The sequence below is a fragment of the Oncorhynchus keta genome, chromosome 21, assembly GCF_023373465.1.
Source record: "Oncorhynchus keta strain PuntledgeMale-10-30-2019 chromosome 21, Oket_V2, whole genome shotgun sequence".
NCBI classification, from domain to species: domain Eukaryota; kingdom Metazoa; phylum Chordata; class Actinopteri; order Salmoniformes; family Salmonidae; genus Oncorhynchus; species Oncorhynchus keta.
Genome location: NC_068441.1, coordinates 39787539 through 39812264, shown reverse-complemented (window position 1 = coordinate 39812264; position 24726 = coordinate 39787539). Strand labels below are relative to the sequence as shown.

The following is a 24726-nucleotide window of genomic DNA, read 5'->3' as shown; positions in this document are numbered from 1 at the left end:
TCTAACCAGGGAAGGGTGAATAGCATGTTACATTACATTTCAGATGAAGGCCAGTCTGTTCCTCTTTAGGCTGAGCGATAACTGTTATTACAACGAGGAGGATACGATATACACCATATACAACCTTCCAGACTTTTGTGTTTGTCCATTTTTAACTGAGGTAGAAGGTGTGCTGCATCTAAATTGGGAGAACAATCAGCAATTCACAGACAGAAACACATATAGGCCTACACATATTCATAGACCTGTAAATATTCATAAACCTGTAAATATTTATAGACATAGCTAGAGGAAATACACTGAGTATACAAAACATTAGGAACACCTTCTCTTTCCATGACATAGACTGCCCAGGTGAATCTAGGTGAAAGTTTTGATCCCTTATTCAGCCCTTCTCTCAACCATTTCACTGTTCTGTTCTCCTCAGACAGAGAGAGCTGTCTGTATGCTGTGTTTGGATCCAGTGTGAGCTTACAGACATCGCACTTTACTTATGCACACTTATGCACTCACATACAAGTGCACACACAAACTGTCAACAAACTGGTCTTGTGTCTAATATGAATCCCGATTGACACAACCCCTTAACATACTTGAGTGGCCCTACACTGTTAATCTTCCAGTCCACCAGAGAGCAGCTTCAAACCTGAACCTCCTGGGTATTTGTGACTCAGTTCCAGCTCTCTCAGGTGGGAGGGGTTTGACCTTAGAGCTGAGGGTAGAGAATCAAAACCTTCCTCTGTGACCACTGGCAGCAGCCCCAGAGACCATCCTCTGATCTGGAGTATTTCTTCAGGTCAAACACATCTAGCTCCTCTTCTGAAGTCAGCAAGACAAAGACCAGAGCTGACCACTGAGCAGGGGAAATGTTGGCTTCTGAAATACGTCCTGAACTCAGGTAGTGTTGGATCTCCTTCACCAGGGAATAGTCATTCAGCTCATTCAGACAGTGGAACACATTAATGCATCTCTCTGAGGAGGGTATTTCTCTGATCTTTTCCTTGATGTACTTGACTCTCATCTTATTGGTCAGTGAGAGATTTCTTGTCTGTGTCAGAAGGCCTCAGAGGAGAGTCTGATTGGACTCCAGTGAGAGGCTTCTTGTCTGTGTCAGAAGGCCTCAGAGGAGAGTCTGATTGGACTCCAGTGAGAGGCTTCTTGTCTGTGTCAGAAGGCCTCAGAGGAGAGTCTGATTGGACTCCAGTGAGAGGCTTCTTGTCTGTGTCAGAAGGCCTCAGAGGAGAGTCTGATTGGACTCCAGTGAAAGGCTTCTTGTCTGTGTCAGAAGGCCTCAGAGGAGAGTCTGATTGGACTCCAGTGAGAGGCTTCTTGTCTGTGTCAGAAGGCCTCAGAGGAGAGTCTGATTGGACTCCAGTGAGAGGCTTCTTGTCTGTGTCAGAAGGCCTCAGAGGAGAGTCTGATTGGACTCCAGTGAGAGGCTTCTTGTCTGTGTCAGAAGGCCTCAGAGGAGAGTCTGATTGGACTCCAGTGAAAGGCTTCTTGTCTGTGTCAGAAGGCCTCAGAGGAGAGTCTGATTGGACTCCAGTGAGAGGCTTCTTGTCTGTGTCAGAAGGCCTCAGAGGAGAGTCTGATTGGACTCCAGTGAGAGGCTTCTTGTCTGTGTCAGAAGGCCTCAGAGGAGAGTCTGATTGAACTCCAGTGAGGAGGCTTTGGACTTGTCTGTGTCAGAAGGCCTCAGAGGAGAGTCTGATTGGACTCCAGTGAGAGGCTTCTTGTCTGTGTCAGAAGGCCTCAGAGGAGAGTCTGATTGGACTCCAGTGAAAGGCTTCTTGTCTGTGTCAGAAGGCCTCAGAGGAGAGTCTGATTGGACTCCAGTGAAAGGCTTCTTGTCTGTGTCAGAAGGCCTCAGAGGAGAGTCTGATTGGACTCCAGTGAGAGGCTTCTTGTCTGTGTCAGAAGGCCTCAGAGGAGAGTCTGATTGGACTCCAGTGAAATTGGCTTCTTGTCTGTGTCAGAAGGCCTCAGAGGAGAGTCTGATTGGACTCCAGTGAGAGGCTTCTTGTCTGTGTCAGAAGGCCTCAGAGGAGAGTCTGATTGGACTCCAGTGAGAGGCTTCTTGTCTGTGTCAGAAGGCCTCAGAGGAGAGTCTGATTGGACTCCAGTGAGAGGCTTCTTGTCTGTGTCAGAAGGCCTCAGAGGAGAGTCTGATTGGACTCCAGTGAGAGGCTTCTTGTCTGTGTCAGAAGGCCTCAGAGGAGAGTCTGATTGGACTCCAGTGAGAGGCTTCTTGTCTGTGTCAGAAGGCCTCAGAGGAGAGTCTGATTGGACTCCAGTGAGAGGCTTCTTGTCTGTGTCAGAAGGCCTCAGAGGAGAGTCTGATTGGACTCCAGTGAGAGGCTTCTTGTCTGTGTCAGAAGGCCTCAGAGGAGAGTCTGATTGGACTCCAGTGAGAGGCTTCTTGTCTGTGTCAGAAGGCCTCAGAGGAGAGTCTGATTGGACTCCAGTGAGAGGCTTCTTGTCTGTGTCAGAAGGCCTCAGAGGAGAGTCTGATTGGACTCCAGTGAGAGGCCCAGAAGGAAGAGGAGGAACAGCTCCAGATATCCATTCTTACTCTGTAAAGCCTTGTCCATTGCATTGATTGATTGATTGATTGAATTTATTTGACAATTTGTCAAATCCAGCTGGTGACGCCTCCAAATACAATATAAGAAAATCATCAAGGATAACACAAGAAAGGTTAACAACTTATTTCCATTGTGGTATATATATATTAGGTTTAGGTCAGAAGTTAACATACACCTTAGCCAAATATATTTCAACTCAGTTTTTCACAATTCCTGACATTTAATCCTAGTAAAAATTGTCTTATGTCAGTTAGGATCACCACTTTATTTTAAGGACGTGAAAGTCAAATTCCCAGTGGGTCAGAAGTTTACATACACTCAATTAGTAATTGGTAGCATTGCCTTTAAATTGTTTAACTTGGGTCAAACGTTTTGGGTAGCCTTCAACATGCTTCCCAAAATAAGTTGGGTGAATTTTGTCCCATTCCTCCTGACAGAGCTGGTGTAACTGAGTCAGCTTTGTAGGCCTCCTTGTTCGCACACGCTTTTTCAGTTCTGCCCACAATTATTTTTCTAGGATTGAGTTCAGGGCTTTATGATGGTCACTCCAATACCTCGACTTTGTTGTCCATAAGCCATTTTGCCACAATTTAGAAGTATGCTTGGGGTCATTGTACATTTGGAAGACCCATTTGCAACAAAGCTTTAAATTCTTGACTGATGTCTTGAGATGTTGCTTCAATATATCCATGTAATTTTCCACCCTCATGATGCAATTTATTTTGTGAAGTGCATCAGTCCTTCTTGCAGAAAAGCACCCCCATAACATGATGCTGCCATAACATGATGCTGCCCCCCTGAGGTCTTGGCTGATTTCTTTCGATTTTCCCATGATGTCAAGCAAAGAGGCAATGAGTTTGAAGGTAGGCCTTGAAATACATCCACAGGTACATCTCCAATTGACTCAAAAGATGTCAATTAGCCTATCAGAAGCTTCTAAAGCCGTGACATCATTTTCTGGAATTTTCCAAGCTGTTTAAAGGCACAGTCTACTTAGTGGATGTCAACTTCTGACCCACTGGAATTGTGATACAGTGAATTATAAGTGAAATAATCTGTCTGTAAACAATTGTTGGAAACATTTCTTGTGTCATGCACAAAGTAGATGTCCTAACCGACTAAAACTATAGTTTGTTATTAACAAGAAATTTGCGGAGTGGTTGAAAAAATGTTTTTAATGACTCCAACCTAAGTGAATGTAAACTTCCGGAGGTTATACCACTTTTAAATCTAAAAGGAACAACGTCAGTTTCACTCCTAGTGGAATAGTTATTGTTATCCCTTACTAAGTTAAAGTAGTATCTGGGGACCATACAGTGGACAATTGTATGTACAAGACATAATTTTATCTGAGCAACTCTCTCATCCACTAATTGCCATTAAAGGCTTTCAAAGTGGCAATAGTGCTGGAAGTTTAATAATAATCCTGACTAATTTGTTCTGAGATGTCTGCAATTAATTGTTTTATATCTTGTCATTATATCCAGGAGGAAGTGGCACTGAACAAGAAGTGGCACTGAACAAGAGCCCCTGCCAATGTCCCCATTGCATTCCAATCCAGGAATGTGGAGGTTCTAGCCAGGAACCTCATTTTATGGTTCACTTTTAAATTATTTATTTTTTTTACCTTCAAATTCTTATTTTCAATGACGGCCTGGGAACAGTGGGTTAACTGCCTGTTCAGGGGCAGAACGACAGACCTTGTCAGCTGGGGGGTTTGAACTCACAACCTTCCGGTTACTAGTCCAACGCTCTAACCACTAGGCTACCCTGCCGCCCCTTTGGCGATAACATTTTGTGCCATGCCAGATGGTTATCTAGTACACATCCAAGATACTTTACAGAGTATTTTGTCACCTACTACCACCTTAAAATCTGGGGATTTCCTCAGTTTCACTTCGGACCCGAACGAGATGGACTCTGTTTTTCCAAGGTGAAGTGACAGCTTATTGTCATATAGCCATTTACTGACATTCAGAAGTTCAGCACTGAGGGCTTTCTCAACCACATTTTTGTCTTTGTGGGAAACCAACTCTGCAGAATCATCTGCATATAGGAAAAGGTCATTTATATACAATAGAAATATAATATACAATAGAAAATATAGATATAGATACAGATATAAAAGTAAACCCAGCACACTCCCTTGGGGTACCCTGCAGTTCAAGATTTGGGGTTTAGACAGGGTCCCATTCACATCCACTATCTGTTTTCTTCCTTGTGCTAAATTGTTCAAGCCCATGGCTCTTAGTTTGATGAACAGAATCTCATGATCCACTGTATCGAATGCCTTTTGGAGATCTAACATAACCATACTACAACATTTCCATCCGTCTACTTCCTTCATTATGTGGTCATTCAGATATAGTAGGCAGGTGTCTGTGGAATGGGATTTCCTGAAGCCAGATTGGAGCTCATAGAATAGGTAAAGCAAGGAAATCAATCTGCTTCAACATAATATTTTCCATGACCTTCGATAAAGCACACAGGATTGAGACAGGCGGATAGTTTCCATGATCTAACTTATTCCCTTTTTGTATAAGGGAATGACCATTGCAATTTTTAGTTCACTGGGAAAACACCCTAGTTCAATAGACAGATTCACAATGTGAATTACACAGGGGGTGAATGGTCAAGTTCTTTCAGCCTCTCTAGCACAGTTTACTCAGACACCTTTTCAAATAAAAATAATCTGCTGGACATGACTCTCCCCATAACAACCTGATTGACCAGGTAACTTGCTAACTAATGTATTAGGTATAGTTATAAAGTAGTCATTCAGACTATCTGCAACCATGGTCTTGTCTGATGTAACCTTTCCTCCCATGTCCAAGCTAAGATTGAGAACGTTGGTCTTAAATCTGTTACTGTAACCTCATAGCTTCAGACACTTCCGTAATTTACTTGGATTGTTCATTTTCAACTATTCTGAAAGAACAGTGTCAGCTTCACTGTAGAGGTTGATTGTGGTCCAGCCTTTAGACTCACATTGTTGTTGGTAAACGATAGGAACATATAGAAAGCAGCAAGAAACTCCTGGATGCTCAGATGAATAAAGCAGTACACCTTCTCCTGGTACAGACCACACTCCTCTCTGAAGATATTTATGAACACTCCCGAGTACACTGACGCTTTCTGATATCAATGCCACACTCTTTCGTGTTCTTCCTATTAGAATATCAGATTGCCCTTCTCCAGCTGTTGAAAAAACAGTTTCTCAATTGTCATGATGCTCTCTTTATTCCAGTGGAGATCTGTCTCATTTTTCCCATGATACTTCACATTCATTAATTTGGACAGAAATACCAGGAAGTATGTGTACATCTCAGTCAGAGTCTTGGGAATCTCTCCTCTCCTATCTGAATTTAAAATGTCTTCAAGAACTGTAGCTGATATCTAACAGAAGACTGGGTATCTGGCGCATGATATGGAGACTACTTGATGTCTTTACGTGTGAGATGATTCTGCTGGTAAGGTTCTCATCACTGAATCTGTACCTGAAGTACTTCTTCTGTGGGTCATTGAATCCTCGTGTTGGGTTTCCTTGTTAAGCTATTCCTTCAATAACACTTTAAAACTTAAGATTTTAGCTTCCATTGACTCCTCATGACAAGCGTATATAAAACACCAACCAATGCAGAGGACATACATGTTACCAGAGCTTTGATTTACTATATTCAGGATCTCAAATTATTTTTAGAGAACAGCCAACACTACACCGAGATATATACTTTGTTATGAATTATGAATGCAGCATTAAACCTGCAGACAGCATGCTAATTGAAACGTAATTGGACGATATGATTGTAACTACTCCCCCTCAGATGATAACGCAGGTGAAGAATAAATACTCCTCAGTTTCTTCAGCTGTCCGGGTGGCTGGTCTCAGACAATCCCGCGGGTAGAGAAGCCGGATGTGGAGATCCTGGGCTGGTGTGGTTACATGTGGTCTGCGGTTGTAAGGCCGGTTGGACGAACTGCCAAATTCTCTAAAGCGTAATTGGACTGAGAAATTCTCTGGCAACAGCTCTGGTGGACATTCCTGCAGTCAGCATGCCAATTGCACTCTCCCTCATTACTTGAGAGATCTGTGGCATTATGTTGTGTGACAAAACTGCACATTTTACAGTGGCCTTTTATTGTCCCCTGCACAAAGTGCACCTATGTAATGATAATTATGTTTAATCAGCTTCTTGATATGCCACACCTGTCAGGTTTATGGATTATCTTGGCAAAGGAGAAATGCTCACAAACAGAGATGTAAACAAGTTTGTGCACCAAATTGTTCAGTTTACTAAGAACATGAACGTGAAGTCCATTTTGTGTCATTTTTACAATAGAAAATGACATTAGGCCTTCTCAATAGACCTGCATGAAAATGCAATCAAACAATACAGTTCTAAAAATGTAACATGTTTTGGTTTAAATATGTGGTTGTTCGTCTTGTCTCAATCACCCACTAGTTTATAGTTACAACCAAGACATGTCTATGTAACTAACATGAGGAGGTTTAAAAATGGTTGCCAATTCTTGATACACACGGGAAACTGTTGAGCATCAAGAAGTGTTGCAGTTCATGACTCAAACCAGTGCACCTGGCACCTAATACCAGGAAGAGTATCTGCTGCTTTGCCAGCAGCTAATGGGGATCCATAAAAATATAACATACAAAGGCACTTAAATATTTTGTCTTGTCCATTCACCCTCTGAATGGCACACGTACACAATCCATGTCTCAATTTTCAAAAAATCCTTATTTAACCTGTCTCCTCCCCTTCATCTACACTGATTGAAGTTGATTTAACAAGTGATAAGGGATCATTGCTTTTATCTGGATTCACCTGGTCAGTCTAAAGAGCATGGAAAGAGCAGCTGTTCTTAATGTTTTGTACATCTGTGGTCAGTAGTTATATTGAGTAGTGTTATTTACTATAACCATACATTCCACTACAGTTTAAGCATCAGACAATACATTTTATTTACTATAACCATAAATGTCACTATAGTTTAAGCATCAGACAATACATTTTATTTACTATAACCATACATTTCACTATAGTTTAAGCATCAGACAATACATTTTATTTACTATAACCATAAATGTCACTATAGTTTAAGCATCAGACAATACATTTTATTTACTATAACCATACATTTCACTATAGTTTAAGCATCAGACAATACATTTTATTTACTATAACCATAAATGTCACTATAGTTTAAGCATCAGACAATACATTTTATTTACTATAACCATAAATGTCACTATAGTTTAAGCATCAGACAATACATTTTATTTACTATAACCATAAATGTCACTATAGTTTAAGCATCAGACAATACATTTTATTTACTATAACCATACATTTCACTATAGTTTAAGCATCAGACAATACATTTCACTATTAGTTGGGTCCTTACCTTGTGGTCTGAAATCCCAAACAGAACATGATGTCAAATCACTGAAATATCTTCATTTCTGTTCTGGGAGAGATCCTAGAATAGGTGTTGTTTGTGAACCTTCCCAGTGACGAGTAGCTCTGTTGCAATCTAGGTTGGGTGTACAGTTGATCTTGGGATGCAATAATGTGTGGTCAACATCTAATGTCATCTCATTAACAGATGAGTGGTGAGGTTTTAGGTGTGTAATAAAAGCCTAGTTTAATCATTAACAGAACAATGTCTTCTGAACATCTAGTTTTGATACATAGTATCCCATATTCACATTCACTCTTTTGATTTACTTACAAGTCCTCAGATAAAATCACATGTAACACACACATAAGGTACATAGTTTATATGTGCATGTGTGTGTGAGAGAGCCAGAACTGTGGTAGAAGTAGTCTCATTCGGCTCGTGTGTGTGTCCCATCATACGGAACAGAAGAGTAAATAGCAAGCATCCTAAATATGGATGTGGTACATTTGTTGACCTTGAACACTTGGGATAAATCTTGTTTATTCGTATTTAAAATTAATGAACCTGGTTGAGGGAATTATTCAAGTACAGACGCAATTACTTGTAAAGTGAGAATGTGGACACGCATTCTGTCCCTTTATCAGAACAGCCCTTGTTAGAGCGCAAATAGTCCAACCTTTGTAGTCATTAAGGAGAGGGATTGTCAGTAATGATAGAAATGTAGCATTTAGATTAAACATGGTTCTATGCACCAAAAGATAAGAGACTTGTCTCAGGACCAAGCAAAGGCTCACTCAGTCTAAATGTTATTGCACTGCTCAAAAAATAAAGGGAACACTAAAATAACACATTCTAGATCTGAATGAATGAAATATTCTTATTAAATACTTTTTTCTTTACATAGTTGATTGTGCTGACAACAAAATCACACAAAAATGATTAATGGAAATCAAATGTATCAACCCATGGAGGTCTGGATTTGGAGTCATACTCAAAATTAAAGTGGAAAAACACACTACAGGCTGATCCAACTTTGATGTAATGTCCTTAAAACAAGTCAAAATGATGCTCAGTAGTAGTAGTAGTGTGTGTGGCATCCACGTGCCTGTATGACCTCCCTACAATGCCTGGACATGCTCCCGATGAGGTGGCGGAAGGTTCCTGAGGGATTTCCTCCCAGACCTGGACTAAAGCATCCGCCAACTCCTGGACAGTCTGTGGGGATGGAGCGAGACATGATGTCCCAGATGTGCTCAATTGGATTCAGGTCTGGGGAACGGGTGGGCCACACCATAGCATCAATGCCTTCCTCTTGCAGGAACTGCTGACACACTCCAGCCACATGAGGTCTAGCATTGTCTTGCATTAGGAGGAACCCAGGGCCAACCGCACCAGCATATGGTCTCACAAGGGGTCTGAGGATCTCATCTCGTTACCTAATGGCAGTCAGGCTACCTCTGGCGAGCACAGAGGGCTGGCCCCCCCCAAAGAAATGCCACCCCACACCATGACTGACCCACCGCCAAACCGGTCATGCTGGAGGATGTTGCAGGCAGCAGAACGTTCTCCGCGGCGTCTCCAGACTCTGTCACGTCTGTCACGTGCTCAGTGGGAACCTGCTTTCATCTGTGAAGAGCACAGGGCGCCAGTGGCGAATTTGCCCATCTTGGTGTTCTCTTGCAAATGCCAAACGTCCTGCACGGTGTTGGGCTGTAAGCACAACCCCCACCTGTGGACGTCGGGCCCTCATGGGGTCTTTTTCTTACCGTTTGAGCAGACACATGCACATTTGTGGCCTGCTGGAGGTCATTTTGCAGGGCTCCTCCTTGCACAAAGGCAGAGGTAGCAGTCCTGCTGCTGGGTTGTTGCCCTCCTACAGCCTCTTCCACGTCTCCTGATGTACTGGCCTGTCTCCTGGTAGCGCCTCCATGCTCTGGACACTACGCTGACAGACACAGCAAACCTTCTTGCCACAGCTCGCATTGATGTCCCACTCTGGATGAGCTGCACTACCTGAGCCACTTGTGTGGGTTGTAGACTCTGTCTCATGCTACCACTAGAGTGAACGCACTCTCCTCTGAGGCCTTCTGACACAGACAAGAAGCCTCTCACTGGAGTCCAATCAGACTCTCCTCTGAGGCCTTTTGACACAGACAAGAAGCCTTTCACTAGAGTGACCAAAACATCAGCCAGGAAACATAGGAACTGAGAAGTGGTCTGTGGTCACCACCTGCAGAACCACTCTTTTATTGGGGGTGTCTTGCTAATTGCCTATAATTTCCACCTGTTTTCTATTCCATTTGCACAACAGCATGTGAAATGTATTGATTTCACAGAAGTGTGATTGACTTGGAGTTACATTGTGTTGTTTAAGTGTTCCCTTCATTTTTTTGAGCAGTGTATTTCTATCTGAAAAAAATTGGGTAACTTTGCACCTTTCTGAAGCATCCAGGTATGATGTCTGTTGAAGCCATGATGGGCATAGAGACTCTGGGCTGGCAAGCCTGGCTGTTTGAGGCATTCTCTCAGGTGACGTCTATGCCAGGGATTGCAGGCGCTGATGGGTAGGTAGGCATGGTGATATCTCCACCCATTTGGGCCTGTAATGAGCCACTCTGACGAGCTTGTCTAACAGCAGTCAGTGAGAAAAACATTCTAACCGTAAACAGCCAGCCAGGGATAAGAAGTGCAAATGAGAGCGAGGGAGGAGAAAATGTGTCATGTGTGCTGCTCTTAAGGCAGCAATACATTCTGTTTTAATGGGGCACCACAGCAGTAGCAGGCACTCTGTAGCAGCAGCCTGTTGTGTTTGATACCAAATTGGAGGAAATAAAGTGATTTGCTGGTCCAAACTCTCTCCATCTCCATCACTCCTTCGCTTCCCCTCCAAACATCCTAGATGTGAATTACGCCATGCATAGATTACGCATGAGGTCTGACGGAAGTACATTGGTTTCAAATGGGATGTGGTGCACACTAAGACTTTGCATATCCCGATCATTGCAAGTAGCCAAAAAAACCTTCCTCAAAAATAGTTGTAGTCTTCAAAATCTGTGCTAGTAAGGATAAAAGAAGCCAGTACAACAGTTGAAAGGAAAATAATTGTGTGCCAATCTCTTCCTTTTATTTGGGATTGAGATATAGTCTGAATCTATACAACTGATAGAATGAGACGAAGTAAACTTCAGACAAATCTTTTTAGATCCGAAAAACCGATTTGAGTGAAATATCCCTTTAATCCTGTCGTCATAAACAAGAAACTGAGCATACACAAAAAAAAGTTGATACAAACTTTATATTCACATGATCAACAAATTGCATTTCTTAGAGGGGGAAAGATAGTATAAACAGAGCATTTTGATGGTGTGTCAAATGGTGCAATTGCATCCCCTTGAAACTACTCAGCTAAACACACCTGAAAGAGAAATCACTTCAGTGTTATTGTATCGAAATCTTCAACTCTTTCTACATCACCTTGTACATTTGTTTGGGAGAATTGTGTATCAATAAACAGGACAATTACAACCATTTTCCAATTCTTACAGATATAGCCTGAGGGACATTCTGGTGGTCTTTGCCATCTTTGGTTAGAAAGTTTACATAATCCCCTCTTATGTGTTATCTAATAAAGGTTAGCATTATTATTTTACCACAAAAAAAACTACTTAAATCATCAATAAAGAAAAACATACAATCATTGCATTCCAAAATACAGATCACATTAACGTTTACAGGACTGTGCAAATGTTTTTTTTTTTCTGTTCCAATCCAATGCTAGTGTCCCTCCAACTCTGTGATTACAATCACAGAATAAAAGAGTTCCACTACCAATGCATCATTTATAGACCTAATTAACTAATGCATTACACAACACTTTATGTACTGTAATGTATACTGGTCAATACCAGACCTGGTTTCAAATACTTTAGCTTGGCTTGATTGAGCTTGCCTGGCACAATGGAACTAATAGAATAGTGGCAAAACTGCAAATCCTGTCCATTTAGCATTCCAGGCAGGCTAAAGTAAATGATAACAGTACTTAAAGATTTGAAAAAAGTATTTGAGCCCATGTCGGATCACCAAAGGTCCTTGGTTTGATGTAGCAGCAACTTCACACTGGCTAACAGTTACTCGTTCTTCCATGATTAGATGGATCAGATCATACTGATTAATTATCGTAAATACAAAAGGTATCCCATTAAATATAGAGGTTCAAACCTCAATCCTTTTTATGTTGATATTTTAGGCTAAGTGATTTGTGTAATAATGATTTTAGTTTAACGTTAAATAAAACTATTTCAAGTCATTAGTGTTTAAAGCAACATCAAATATTGTAGTTCGTTAGAAAATAAAGTTTAAAATAAGTTTGTGATATAAATTGGTATAAAATATACAGCAGTAGCTTCCCATATTACAGTAGTAGATATGTTAACAAGAATGACCGTGTTTAAAGCTAAATCTAATATTGCACAAAAAATACATTGAAATATGTTTGATATAAAATAGTAAAAATACATTGTGACATTGCAGTGGTTTCCTATGTACAGTGGCTATGTAAAAATGAACAGTTTTGTTCCTTGATCACATAACCTCATTATTGGTTCTTTAGAAAAAGAGTTTAAAATAATGTTACACCATAATACCGTGGTTTGACCATTACTTCAGCTGAGGGGAGGCAAAGAAGCCTTCTTGGCGACTTGAGCTAGTGGATGCCTTGCTCTTGCTTCCAAATCTGTAAATGTATATAAGAATAAAAAACATTCAACTCCATCACTCTGATATAACCACAGATTAAGCAAATTAAGAACAGATATAATCCAAGCTAACGAGAATATTAAAAATACATTCAGGCAGATTTATCACCCAATAAAACACATTTCGGGCGGACTCCATTTAGTTGACTGGTCGATTGTTTGGTCAATAGGCTGTTGGTCGAGATTTCCTTAGTTGAGCAGTAGCAAAAAAATTAAATCATGGTGTACAAGACACCTGCCTGATTCGTGCCTGTCTGAGTGGACTAATCCATTGTGGAGGCCGTGGGGATGACACAGTCCATCACTCTATGACATGTGCCGCTGAAAATGTATATGGTCATATTACATAAGAACAACAGTGCAACACTAATAAAAATATTATTTTATAAATGTGCTTTCTATTTTTCTTGTTCTGAAACATCAGTGCATTTTCCTAGACCATGTTGCTATGTGCATAATAGCAAAGTTAACCAGCATATCTGTGTTGAGAACAATGTGGTGGAGGCAGCAGTGGAGTTAGGAGATGAGAGGAAACCAACTTAATTCAATCTATAATCAATAGCCTAACTTACATGTGCCTGGTTAAATAGATAATCAATACATCTACAGAAATAAGACAAACAGGCAACAAAAGCAGGATCTGAATGTTTGTTTAATAGCCTAGTGATTCCGTGAGTGCCAAGCCTCACACAATATGTTAGATAAACAATTTCCCAAATGAAACTGGTTTTGATCTTTGCTATGCTGTAATGGCTTAAAATATATATTTTCCAATTAGAACAACCTCTCTGGTATCATTTAGAATTGATTTAGTGCCGTTTACGCTGGTCCAAATTCCTTCTTATAGTTATTATGATCATCATTATAATAATAAGTAATGTCATTATCATTAGTAGGCTTAGTATAGCAGCCTTGTATAACCACCATCGAGCTATAGGCCCAAGAGCCCATCCTGTGGAGTCTTAATACCATAACTTCCTGAGGCCTATATTTCAATACTTATATAGGCTGCTGTATCAATCAATCGATCATTTATTTGTTCATGTCATCACACAGCATACGAGACATTCATGATTTGAAATGCAAGCAAGCATTTTAGTTAAAATAAGCGACCCAAGAGTAATTAGCGTAAACAATAAATAAAAAGTTCAATTTCGGAAATTGCATTCATTGTTACAAATGATGAGAAAAATATATTGTAATCTATACAGAACCTGTTCGGCACACATAATACGCACTCAGCGCTTGCTACTTAACTTATTTTTCTTGACCTCAAGTATTTCCCACAACTAGTCAAATTCATTCCACACATCTGACTTCCCCTTAACCTCCCGAGGAAGCAGTAAACATTGCCCAGTTTCAACATTTTTTGTCACGTCCTCTGCATCAAATTTGGTGTCACGTGCTACGTGTTCAGAGTTTGTTATATGCAATTTATTGATGCGATTATGATATAGTTCAGGCCCTATTGGTCACGTGCATGCGATGCATACGTGGAACGTAAAGAAAGTAAGGGTTGAGGGAATAGGGAATGTTTTTCCTAAACAAAGAGGGATTTCGATAACAGAACTTTTCAATCAGAAATGGCTGTAATTATGTTGCAGCTTCAGCAACACAGACAAAGCGATAAACGCTGTTGATGTTCTGTGGTGGTCGCTGCAGCACGGTAAGAGAGAGAGACAACACTATGAACACTGTTGATGTTCTGTGGTGGTCGCTGCAGCACGGTAAGAGAGAGAGAGACAACACTATGAACGCTGTTGATGTTCTGTGGTGGTCGCTGCAGCACGGTAAGAGAGAGAGACAACAGGTGTTAGTCACACAGTCACTCACTGTCATTTGTTTTTTAACACAGAGCTGCAAGTCTGAGTCCAGCCTGCCACAATCAAATCAATTGTGGTCAGACTGCCTCTAGTCATGCGTGTTAACTATTGGGACTAGAAGTGCAGTGTGACTATAAGTGCACAGTTTCATCAAACAGTGCACTTAAAGCATCAGACAAGCTCAGTGCATATAGTTGATTTGAGTAAAACACATAGGATTTGTTTATATATGGAAAAATACACCTTTTCAAATTTCGACCAGACGACTCTCGGTCTACCAAGATTTTTGTTGTTGTCGGGGACAGCCCTAAAATACATTAGACCCATTTGAGATGTGCCCTATGGTTAGATTGTGGTGCTTACATGGTGGTGCTGGAGAAAGTCTGTTTCATGTGCTGAGACAGGGAGCTGGAAGAGGGTGTTTTAGTCATCTGGTGTTCTGGAGTGGTCACTGGTCCCAGCATGCTCACTGTGTGGCCAGAGAATTAACATATTTAGGAGAATATTATTTCAGACTGCCCAATATTGTGAGATCATTTTGGAAAATTGCCCACCCCGTATTTCCACATCACATTCAAGCATTACACACACACCTACCAGTGTGAAACTGTACTGTAGCTCCAAAGTGAAACTAAGAGCATGCCATTTACTTCATTCAGTACCCTTTTAAACTATTAACATAGCAATGGTAAAGGATACTGTATGTTTGGTATTTTAGACCTTCCTAGACACTACTGTATGCCTATAGGCAAGGAGAGACGGGTTCTCAAAGCTGCTTACCTTTGTGGTCTGGAGTGTTGTAGCAGTTAGCATCGTCTTTGACCACATCGTCTGGATGGGTGTGCTGCTCCACTGTGAACTGGCTCCAGTACTCATAAGGAAGGTCCAACAAGCACTCAATCACCTGTGTACATCAATAGGAATCTCTCAAAACTGTTTTCACCACTTAAGAATAGCTAATCATTGTTATTGGGTATTCAAAAGGGTACTGTAATATAATAACAATATTCTGTTCAACTAGACAGCCGATAAATAAGTGTCCACATAATATAGAAATAACTTAAATTCAGCTTATTTTACATATGTATGTCTAAATATATATTTATATAGATCTCTACATACCTGTGGTTGTCTGTTGGTGTCGTGCAGGATGGTCATGGGGTCTGGGTCAGCATGACCCACCAGAGTGGGTCCAAACACTCTTGCCAGATTGGTGATGTCCATCTTGGTGTCTAGTACACACTGGGCCACCCTGATAGAACATCGTCAACCATTTCAGAGGGATTCAAGTCAGGTTCAAGCTCCTCCAGTGCCTTGTGAAATCAGGACTTGCTTTTAAACTTGTCTTTTATTATGGGGGGCAGTTACTACAGAATTTAAATAACGTTAATAGTTACATTCACCACTACAGTAACACGTGCAGGCAGGGGCTCCACTTTTGACTGATTTTGCAAGTTACAGATTGTGCCTTAAATGGCGGTTTGATGGAGTAACCATGAGGTGGATTGAAGCTCTGCCATACCTCTGCAGGTAGATGGACAGATAGGCCAGAGTGTCTCTGTTAGGATGGGGCAGTTCACTGATGGTCTGGTAGATCATCGACAGGCTATTGCCATTGTCCTGGATTTCTGTGTTCAAGACAAGAGGAATAAGATAAGAGCTCCATAGACTACTTACAAGGTGAAGAAACCAATGCGTCAGCCAACAGCTGAAGATGGACCTGCAGCCTCCATGAAGTCGCAGTTGAGGCGGAAGGTGAGGAGAGGCTCCGGGAGGTTTCTCAGGAAGTTGTTGAGGAGGCCCGTGACACAGTAGATGTCCTCCACCTTGGCCAGGACAGGCACTGTCCTCCCCCGCAGGAAGCTCTTCTTCAGCTCCTTCACTGTGCGCCCCTCGCCCGACACACGGTACAGACCCATCTGACAGGGAGGGAGAGAGAAAGAAAGAATGGGATGGAATATTAACTGGCAGTCAGGATAGGAATGATGACATCAGTTCAATGGAAATAATCAAGGTACATTTTGTAAAAAAGTGCTGATATGCATAAAAAAGTAAAGTGAATTTTGTATGTGCTAAAGTGGCAACATTTAAGTGCTGAAATGGCTGCTCACCTCGTGTAAACCCCTGTGCTCGATCTCCTTGACACAGTGGACCACCAGGGCAGGGATCATGGGAGAGGAGGAGGGAGCGTAGTCTGCAAGGGTGCTTAGCTGCAACACAAGATAAACACTCATGACATGGGACATTTGGAGAAGGCATTCAAAACACATATGGTGTGATACAAACCAGTCATAATCCATCTAACCATACACAGGACCCTGATTCATAAATACAAAATTATTATTAGTTGTTGCTGTATAAGCATTGCAAATATGAAGTGTTGTCAATCTAAGAATATATAACTAACTCCCCAGGTGTAATACCTCTCTGATCCTGATGGGGGTGCTGCCTGTGGTCCTTCTGTAGCTCAGTTGGTAGAGCATGGCGCTTGTAACGCCAGGGTAGTGGGTTCGATCCCCGGGACCACCCATACGTAGAATGTATGCACACATGACTGTAAGTCGCTTTGGATAAAAGCGTCTGCTAAATGGCATATATTATTATTATTATATTATTGTAGAGATAGGGTTACACTGCAGGGTGCAGCGGTCACAGCATTCTGGGTGAGCCACCAGCCCTGGCACCTCAGGTAGAGCTTCCCAAACTTGGTCTTCCTTCCACACGGCACACAGAACTCTGACCTGATCACCTGTGTGAGGAGAGGGGACAGGACAGACGGACGCTGGTGACACAGGTTTGTAGGCCAAACCTTTCGGACGCTAAAGACGTTTTCATGAGACACCGATTTTCATGGTCTGACAAACATCGCTCTAGCTCTGTCACCTGATGTGGGAGTGCGACATAGGCAGATGTGGTGGATTGAGACGCACCCAATGGAAAAAAAACATAAGTCTATCTTAAACTGATGGATTTTGATGGAATTGTTTTATTATTATGCTAATTAGATCCCCACAGAACAACAAGTGTATTACAGACAAAAGTGTGTTACAAACAAAAAGTAATAACAGAACGTGTAACGTTTTGGCAAGGAACTCGTGCTTTCGGGCCCCCACTTTGGCTCTGGGTGTTTTGGTTGGGGCGGAGCCTTACTGCATGGGGTGCTGGGAGCCTCGCTCGCTGCCTCTGATTGGTCAATAGAAGTAGTGTCCCAGCCCTGAGCAGCTGGAAAAACAAGAGAACGTCAAGTTTTTACCCCTCAAACTAGAAGAACTACTTAATTTTCTTCAAATTTTAATACATTGTGCGCATCTGAACATGGCTGTCAAGAATAAGGTACTACAGGCTTGTTAGTGCAGTCTCACCGGTCCTCTTCCTGCTGCCTGTCCAGTAGCCAGGCACTGTCTCCATGGTGGACAAGGCCTCTACCGGACCTCCATGTAACGGCGTTCGTCTGTTGAAGGAGAAGCGGACCAAAATGCAGCGTAGTGGTTACTAGTGTTCTTTAATGAAACTGAACGAGACATGAAATGACTTATAATATTACAAAACAACAAACGGAACAAGAAAACCTATACAGCCTGTCTGGTGAACAACTACACAGAGACAGGAACAATCACCCACGAAAACACTCACAGAATATGGCTGCCTAAATATGGTTCCCAATCAGATAAATCACCTGACTCTGATTGAGAACCGCCTCAGGCAGCCATAGACTAATTATTCACCCCACAAAACCCCAAGACAAAAAAACACACCACAATAACCCATGTCACACCCTGGCCTGACCAAATAAAGAAAGAAAACACAAAATACTAAGACCAAGGCGTGACACTCCATTGACAGGCACTGTGATGGTGGTCTTGGTCACTCTGGACTCATTCACCTGTAATAATACATATATAAAACTTGAGTCACATGAAATAATGCTGAAAAAGGAGAAAGCAAAACAGAAGCATATTTCTTTTTAAACAATTTGAAACAACTGATAAAGTTCTACAGAGCAATGTTTTGTTTACATGCAAACGTTTGAATGATGCGCGCACATGCTAACATCAAAAACCCTGTAGCAGAATAGCTTTACTCCGATGTTGGGACCTTGACAAACTTAGCCGTGAGTGATGACCATGAAAAATATTTTTGTTAAACAGAAAACCCAGACATATGGCAGCAGATCCACAAGGTCTGCCATGAGAGGTGACTGTATAGTTCCCCTAAGGAAAAGCACCTTTAGTAAATCTGCATTCTCTGTGAGAGCTTCCCATGTCTGGAATACACTGCCATCAGACACACATAACTGCACCACATATCACACTTTCACAAAATGCTTGACGACATGGCTAAAGGTCAATCAGATTTGTGAACATGGTCCCTAGCTGTGTGTTGCCACTTTCCATGTTATCTGTAGCTTGTGAGGTGTGGAAACACTTTGTTGCTTTTATGAATTTTGTCTTGCTGCTTTTTGTTCTATGTTGCTCTGTCTGTATGCTATGTCTTGCTTGTCCTATGTTGCTATGTCTATGGTGCTACTGTCTATATTGTAATTGTTTTTAATAACCTGCCCAGGGACTGCGGTTGAAAATTAGCCGGCTGGCTAAAACCGTCACTGTTACTGAAACGTTGATTAATGTGCACTGTCCCTGTAAAAATAAAATAAAATAAAAACATTTTAAAACCCACAATGGCTATAGCTACTGTATGTTCAACAAGTATATTACTCTTCTGGCTTTATCTAGCTCTATTTGTGATATTTTACCTTGTCTCGCTTGGGTTGCTCAGTAATCAATCCTCTGACATCTGCAATGTTGGAGATGATAACCATCTGACTACTTTGTTAACTTAAATGTGCTGCATCTGAATTTGGATGTTGTCAAATTCACTTCAATGTAAACAAGCCTCTTTCTGGTGCGAAACTGAGCACGCAACTTTTCGCGGGCGGGAAATGGGTCTTTTGACTGAAATTCAACACATTGAATAGCAGTGTGCTGAGTGCTATCCAAATCAAGTGAAACTACGGTTAGAAATTCAGTTTTTCTCTAGCATTAGCTACATTGGCATTAACTTCAGAAGCCTGCAAGGAGTTGCCTGGATACCCACCCACACCGCTCCAGCCAAACCGACAGTTCTTCTCTACGATAGTTGGAATTTGCCTGCTGAAAACCCTGCATCCCACTGCTGGCTTGCTTCTGAAGCTAAGCAGGGATGGTCCTGGTCGGTACCTGGATGGGAGATCAGGTGCGGCTGGAAATGGTGTTGGAGGGCCAGTAGGAGGCACTCTTTCCCCTGGTCTAAAAAAACATCCCAACACCCCATGGCAGTGATTGGGGACATTGCCCGGTGTAGGTTGCCGTCTTTCAGATGGGACGTTACAGGTGTCCTGACTCTCTGTGGTCACTAGGGGTGTTAACCTCGGTGTCCTGGCTAAATTCCCAATCTGGTCTTCATACCATCATGGCCACCTAATCACCCCCAGATTACAATTGGCTCATTCATCCCCCCCCCCCACCTCCTATCCCCTGTAACTATTCCTTAGGTAATTGTTGTAAATGAGAATGTTCAGTCAACTTACCTGGTTAAATAAAAATAAATAAAACATGTCTAGAATGCGAACACATTCTGACTGTTCTGATTGGTCCCAGAAACCAATCCTTTGGGTTGGAGCCAGCCTACATGACGTTATCAACTTCGATTGGTTAGAGAAGATCCAATCACTTATTCATTTATTTTGTTCAATACCCCTCATTTTGAAGTCACACATACAACTTCCAGGATTGCAGTTTCAGACTGAATGCATTTAGCGATCAATAGAAACAAAGGAATTCAATTCAGGGCGAGTGGTCAGGCAATGCATTGTGTAGTACCCTCTCAGAAGTGCGGCCAGTGGAGCGGGGTTTCTTCACCACCTGCTGTGGAGGCTCAGCAAGGGTTCTGGAGGAACGCTGTGGAAATAAATAGGAATGACTGAGCTAACAGTACTTTCAAATGACTGCGCATTGTAGCACTACATTCCCACACTAACCTTGACTAGACACTTTAGATATAAAATGATTTAAAAAATGTACCTACATTTCCATTGATGATCTGTCAAGCACTAAACTAAACAGTAACTATCCACTCACCCCTTTCTGCAGTTCTCAGTCGCACTGTCCTCATCACAGAAGAGTACCAATCCTACAGGAAATATAGAGCGATGACAACCCAATAGTTCATGTTTATATAGGTATTATTAGTGTGGCTATATCCATTTGTCACTTTTTCTATTTTGGCATATTGTTTTCATGTATTTTTGTGATGTGTCACAAGACAAATGTCCCCTTGGGGACAAGGTGAAATGTAAAATGCAATACTAACCAGAGAATCATCTGTTTTGTCATAGCTAATGTCTGACAACAAGGAAGCAGATTAATCTATGGTGGTTAACCTGAAAGACATGACGGTAGGCTTGGTTACGATCCCTTTCTGAACCTGAACAATCTGGGTCATATTCACTAAACACAAAACGGAATCAAACGTTCCCAAACAGGATAGGCATATCTAATTACGTCTTCAAGGAAACATATATATTTGTTTTGCATGTCAAAACTATTTCCGTTGGTGCTCCAATGAACGCAGGCCAGGCATGGCTGAAAAGGGGTGTACAGTGCCTGTGGAAGGTGTTGAGGTTGGGGTTGTTCTTGGCAGCCTGTGCGGCCTGGGAGTGGGCGTTGAGGAAGGCGAGGGCAGAGCGTTGCTCCTCACTCAGGTGGAGGCTGGTGCTGGAGCTCTCCGCCACCAGCATATCCTGGATTAGCTGGATCTGACGCTCCTACACACAGATTAAATTACCCCACAATATCATAGCCACCCAAACAGTGTGATTCTGTGAATTTCTTACCAACTCATAACTAGTAACTAATTCATCTAACCATAGATTTCTTCAAACTTTGTCCTCTTTTTGACAGTAAACATCACAAATGAGCAGCATTACGCAATAGAAGCCACCACAACATGTACAATTATGACGTAGAATTACCTGCGACCTGTACTGAAAGGTTGCAAGTTCGAATCACCGAGCTGACAAGGTACAAATCTGTCGTTCTGCCCCTGAACAGGCAGTTAAGCCAATGTTCCTAGGCTGTTATTGAAAATAAGAATTTGTTCTTAACTGACTTGCCTTGTTAAGTAAAAGGTAAAAAAGAAACTTAAAGAAAAACTGTAGCAGTCTTATAAACTGTTTACCAACCAGTTTAGCGTATTCTGCCTCTGCCCGCTGGCGCCGTCTGATCTCCACGTCCACCTGGTTGCGGGCGTGCTTCAGCTTGATCTCCAGAGCCCCCCTCTCAGTCTCTGTTTTGGTCAGCACCTCCTTGCAGGCTCCCAGTTCCTCCTCCCACTGCAGCCACTTCCTCCTGCAGTCCTCAAAGTTCAGAGCCATTTGGATGAACTCTGTACAAAGAAATAAAGCCAATGGGATGGTTATTGGTTGAAGATCTGCTTTTATCTCATTCAGACCAGTTTACTCTTTTAAAGTCAATCTCCCCTATTTTTATTGTGGTGAGGGGTGAACGGGGGGGCAACAGAGATGGGCAAGGGTTCCTTCCGCCTTGTCTAAGTGAATGAGCAATAGGTTATCCATTTTAGATTATTTAGCGTTTTTTAAAACCTACTTCCAACCCCCTTTCAGTTTTGGGGTCATTAAGTGTCTTGTGCAAGGGCACCTGGAAAACTTACTCCAGCAAACCTCCAGTTGCTAGTTAATCGTTCAATGTCATTACACATGGTTTTTCAACGAGTTTCTGGTCTGCTGAAAACCTGCCATACCTGATATGCAATGGCATGGGCACAGATTCAACAATCCACCAAAAGCATGCTACACTGGTCACTTACGTGGTTCGAGGCCCTCGTTGAGAATATCGGAGCATGCACAAAGATTCTGGAAATGGTTGTGCAGGTTCAGCACGGTCGATTCCATGTCCTGATAAAGCACATGACAGAAACCCAGCAGGGGACTTCAAAGATGTTCTAGCAAAGACAGTACAGTATGTTTTAGAAACGGTTTCTAGTATAGCCTTTTCTCTCCGACTTTATTTATTTGGTATGTAGTTATAACGTTAGCAAGATTATAAATAATAGATAGCTAGCCTAGCTGCCAAAGTTAGCTCAACAGATTGAAACGGACTCACCTCCACTTTTTAGCAATCAAGCAGGGTATCACCTACTATAGCTAGCTAACCTTTGCTAACTTTATTTTTTTTTAAATACAAATATATTGAAAACAAACATGAGCAGATACTTACGGACTTTGGTCCTTCCTGGAAAAGTGTCCCACGGCGGATGTTTCCAGCTGCTATCAAAGGCAACATCTATTGTAAATCGTGACAATAAGTGGGCTACGTTGTCTCTAGCAACCTTTCCAAGCGTTTCAAAAACCAGGCGCCGAGAAAGAAGGCGTTTCTTCGGGTGGGTTTTCTGACTATGCAGATGGCAGCTATTTGGGCATTATCGCCACCATGAGAATTGGAGTGTAACTACGCTCACAACGAGAGGCTAAATACATTCGAATAGGGTAGATTTTCCTAAACTCGCTCCTGGGGCCCCTGGGAGCACATATTGTTTTTTGCTCTAGCACTACACAGCTGATTCAAATCATCAAAGTTTGATGATGAGTCCTTCTGTAGCTCAGTTGGTAGAGCATGGCGCTTGTAATGCCAGGGTAGTGGGTTCGATTCCCGGGACCACCCATATGTAGAATGTATGCACACATGACTGTAAGTCGCTTTGGATAAAAGCGTCTGCTAAATGGCATATATTATATTATATTATTATTATTATATATTATGAGTTGGTTACTTGAATCAGCTGTGTAGTGCTAGAGCAAAAAAACGAAATGTGCACCCAGGGAGGTCCACAGGACTGAGTTCGGGAAACCCTGGAATAGGGAACATGAGGAGAGCGCATGTGTCTCTCACAGAACTAGAATGATAATCACTTTATATGATCTCTCTCAGTTTTCTCTGCTGTGATAGACATGAGACTGCTGTAGGCTACCAAAATATTTGATCAACTTCCAAATATTAGTGTACAAAGTAAAAGAAGAGTAAGATAGGCTTTTTGCACCAGTGCATTCGCTATCACCAGCGAGAGAGCTGCTCATCATTGGGTGGGTCAGTAAAAACCAGTGTAGGTAGAAATAAATAGAGAATGCATTAGAGAGAAATGTTCCATGTTACATTCTTCAAGGCTCTGGGGTGAAAGACACCAAAGAGATATAGGGTGGAATGTCTGTGAATGATCAGGTCTTTACTCAGACACTGCTGCCTGTTCTCCTTTAGTTTGTCTGTCACACATGGGACATACCCCACAGCATCATTAATCAAACCATGCTGGCGTATCTGGGCCCTGCATCAGCTTTACTGTGCCATATAATGAGGAGGACAGACACTCACTCACTTGCGGACACACGCTAACATACAAACACATTTGGATGAAAATTGTATGTGTTTGTAAAAAATAGGACGACATGCAAATAGGCAAACACACACCTGTACACACACACCACGAGCATTAACTCTGCTACGCTAGTCGCTCACTCATAATTGTCTTATTTGTGTTTCACATTGCTCTTCCACTACTGTAGATCCATTAGTCTTGATTTGAGATCATTGGACTTGTCAGTCAATAATACTGACTCTTTGTCTATATCTATTATTTATACAACAGTTCGAGGCCCTTTCCGTGGCTTGGCAAATATTCCACTAATCAAGCATCAATTAACTGCCGGGAACGCTCTCTTTCCTCTCAAATCAGTCTACTTTGTCTTGGACTGACTAGAGAAGTTAGTGAGTTTCCTCTCTAGGAAGCTTGGCATCCGTCTTACAAAGACTGTGATATGGAAAGAGAATATGAATTGACTTTGCATTACCAAACAACCCAGAGAAGGCATTTTGGGAAATAAGCCACCACCTATCATGTCAGTGAAGAGTTTTACCAACAGATTTCTATTAAAATACACCACTCCTTCTGCCCTACATCACTTAAATCTGTACGCATTCTTTGTACACACAATATTCCATCCATTGTAGCACTTCACATCCTTCAACTCCTTCAACTCTAATGCATACTATCCACACATATGATGCTGGTAGGGCTTCCCGCCACCTACAAGCATGT

The 24726-nt window shown here is 41.8% G+C and overlaps 1 pseudogene; it reads right to left on the bottom strand.

Moving 5' to 3' along the window:
- Nucleotides 1-11119: 11119 nt before the first annotated feature.
- Nucleotides 11120-23047, bottom strand: LOC118399704 (rac GTPase-activating protein 1-like; annotated as a pseudogene).
- Nucleotides 23048-24726: the final 1679 nt, after the last annotated feature.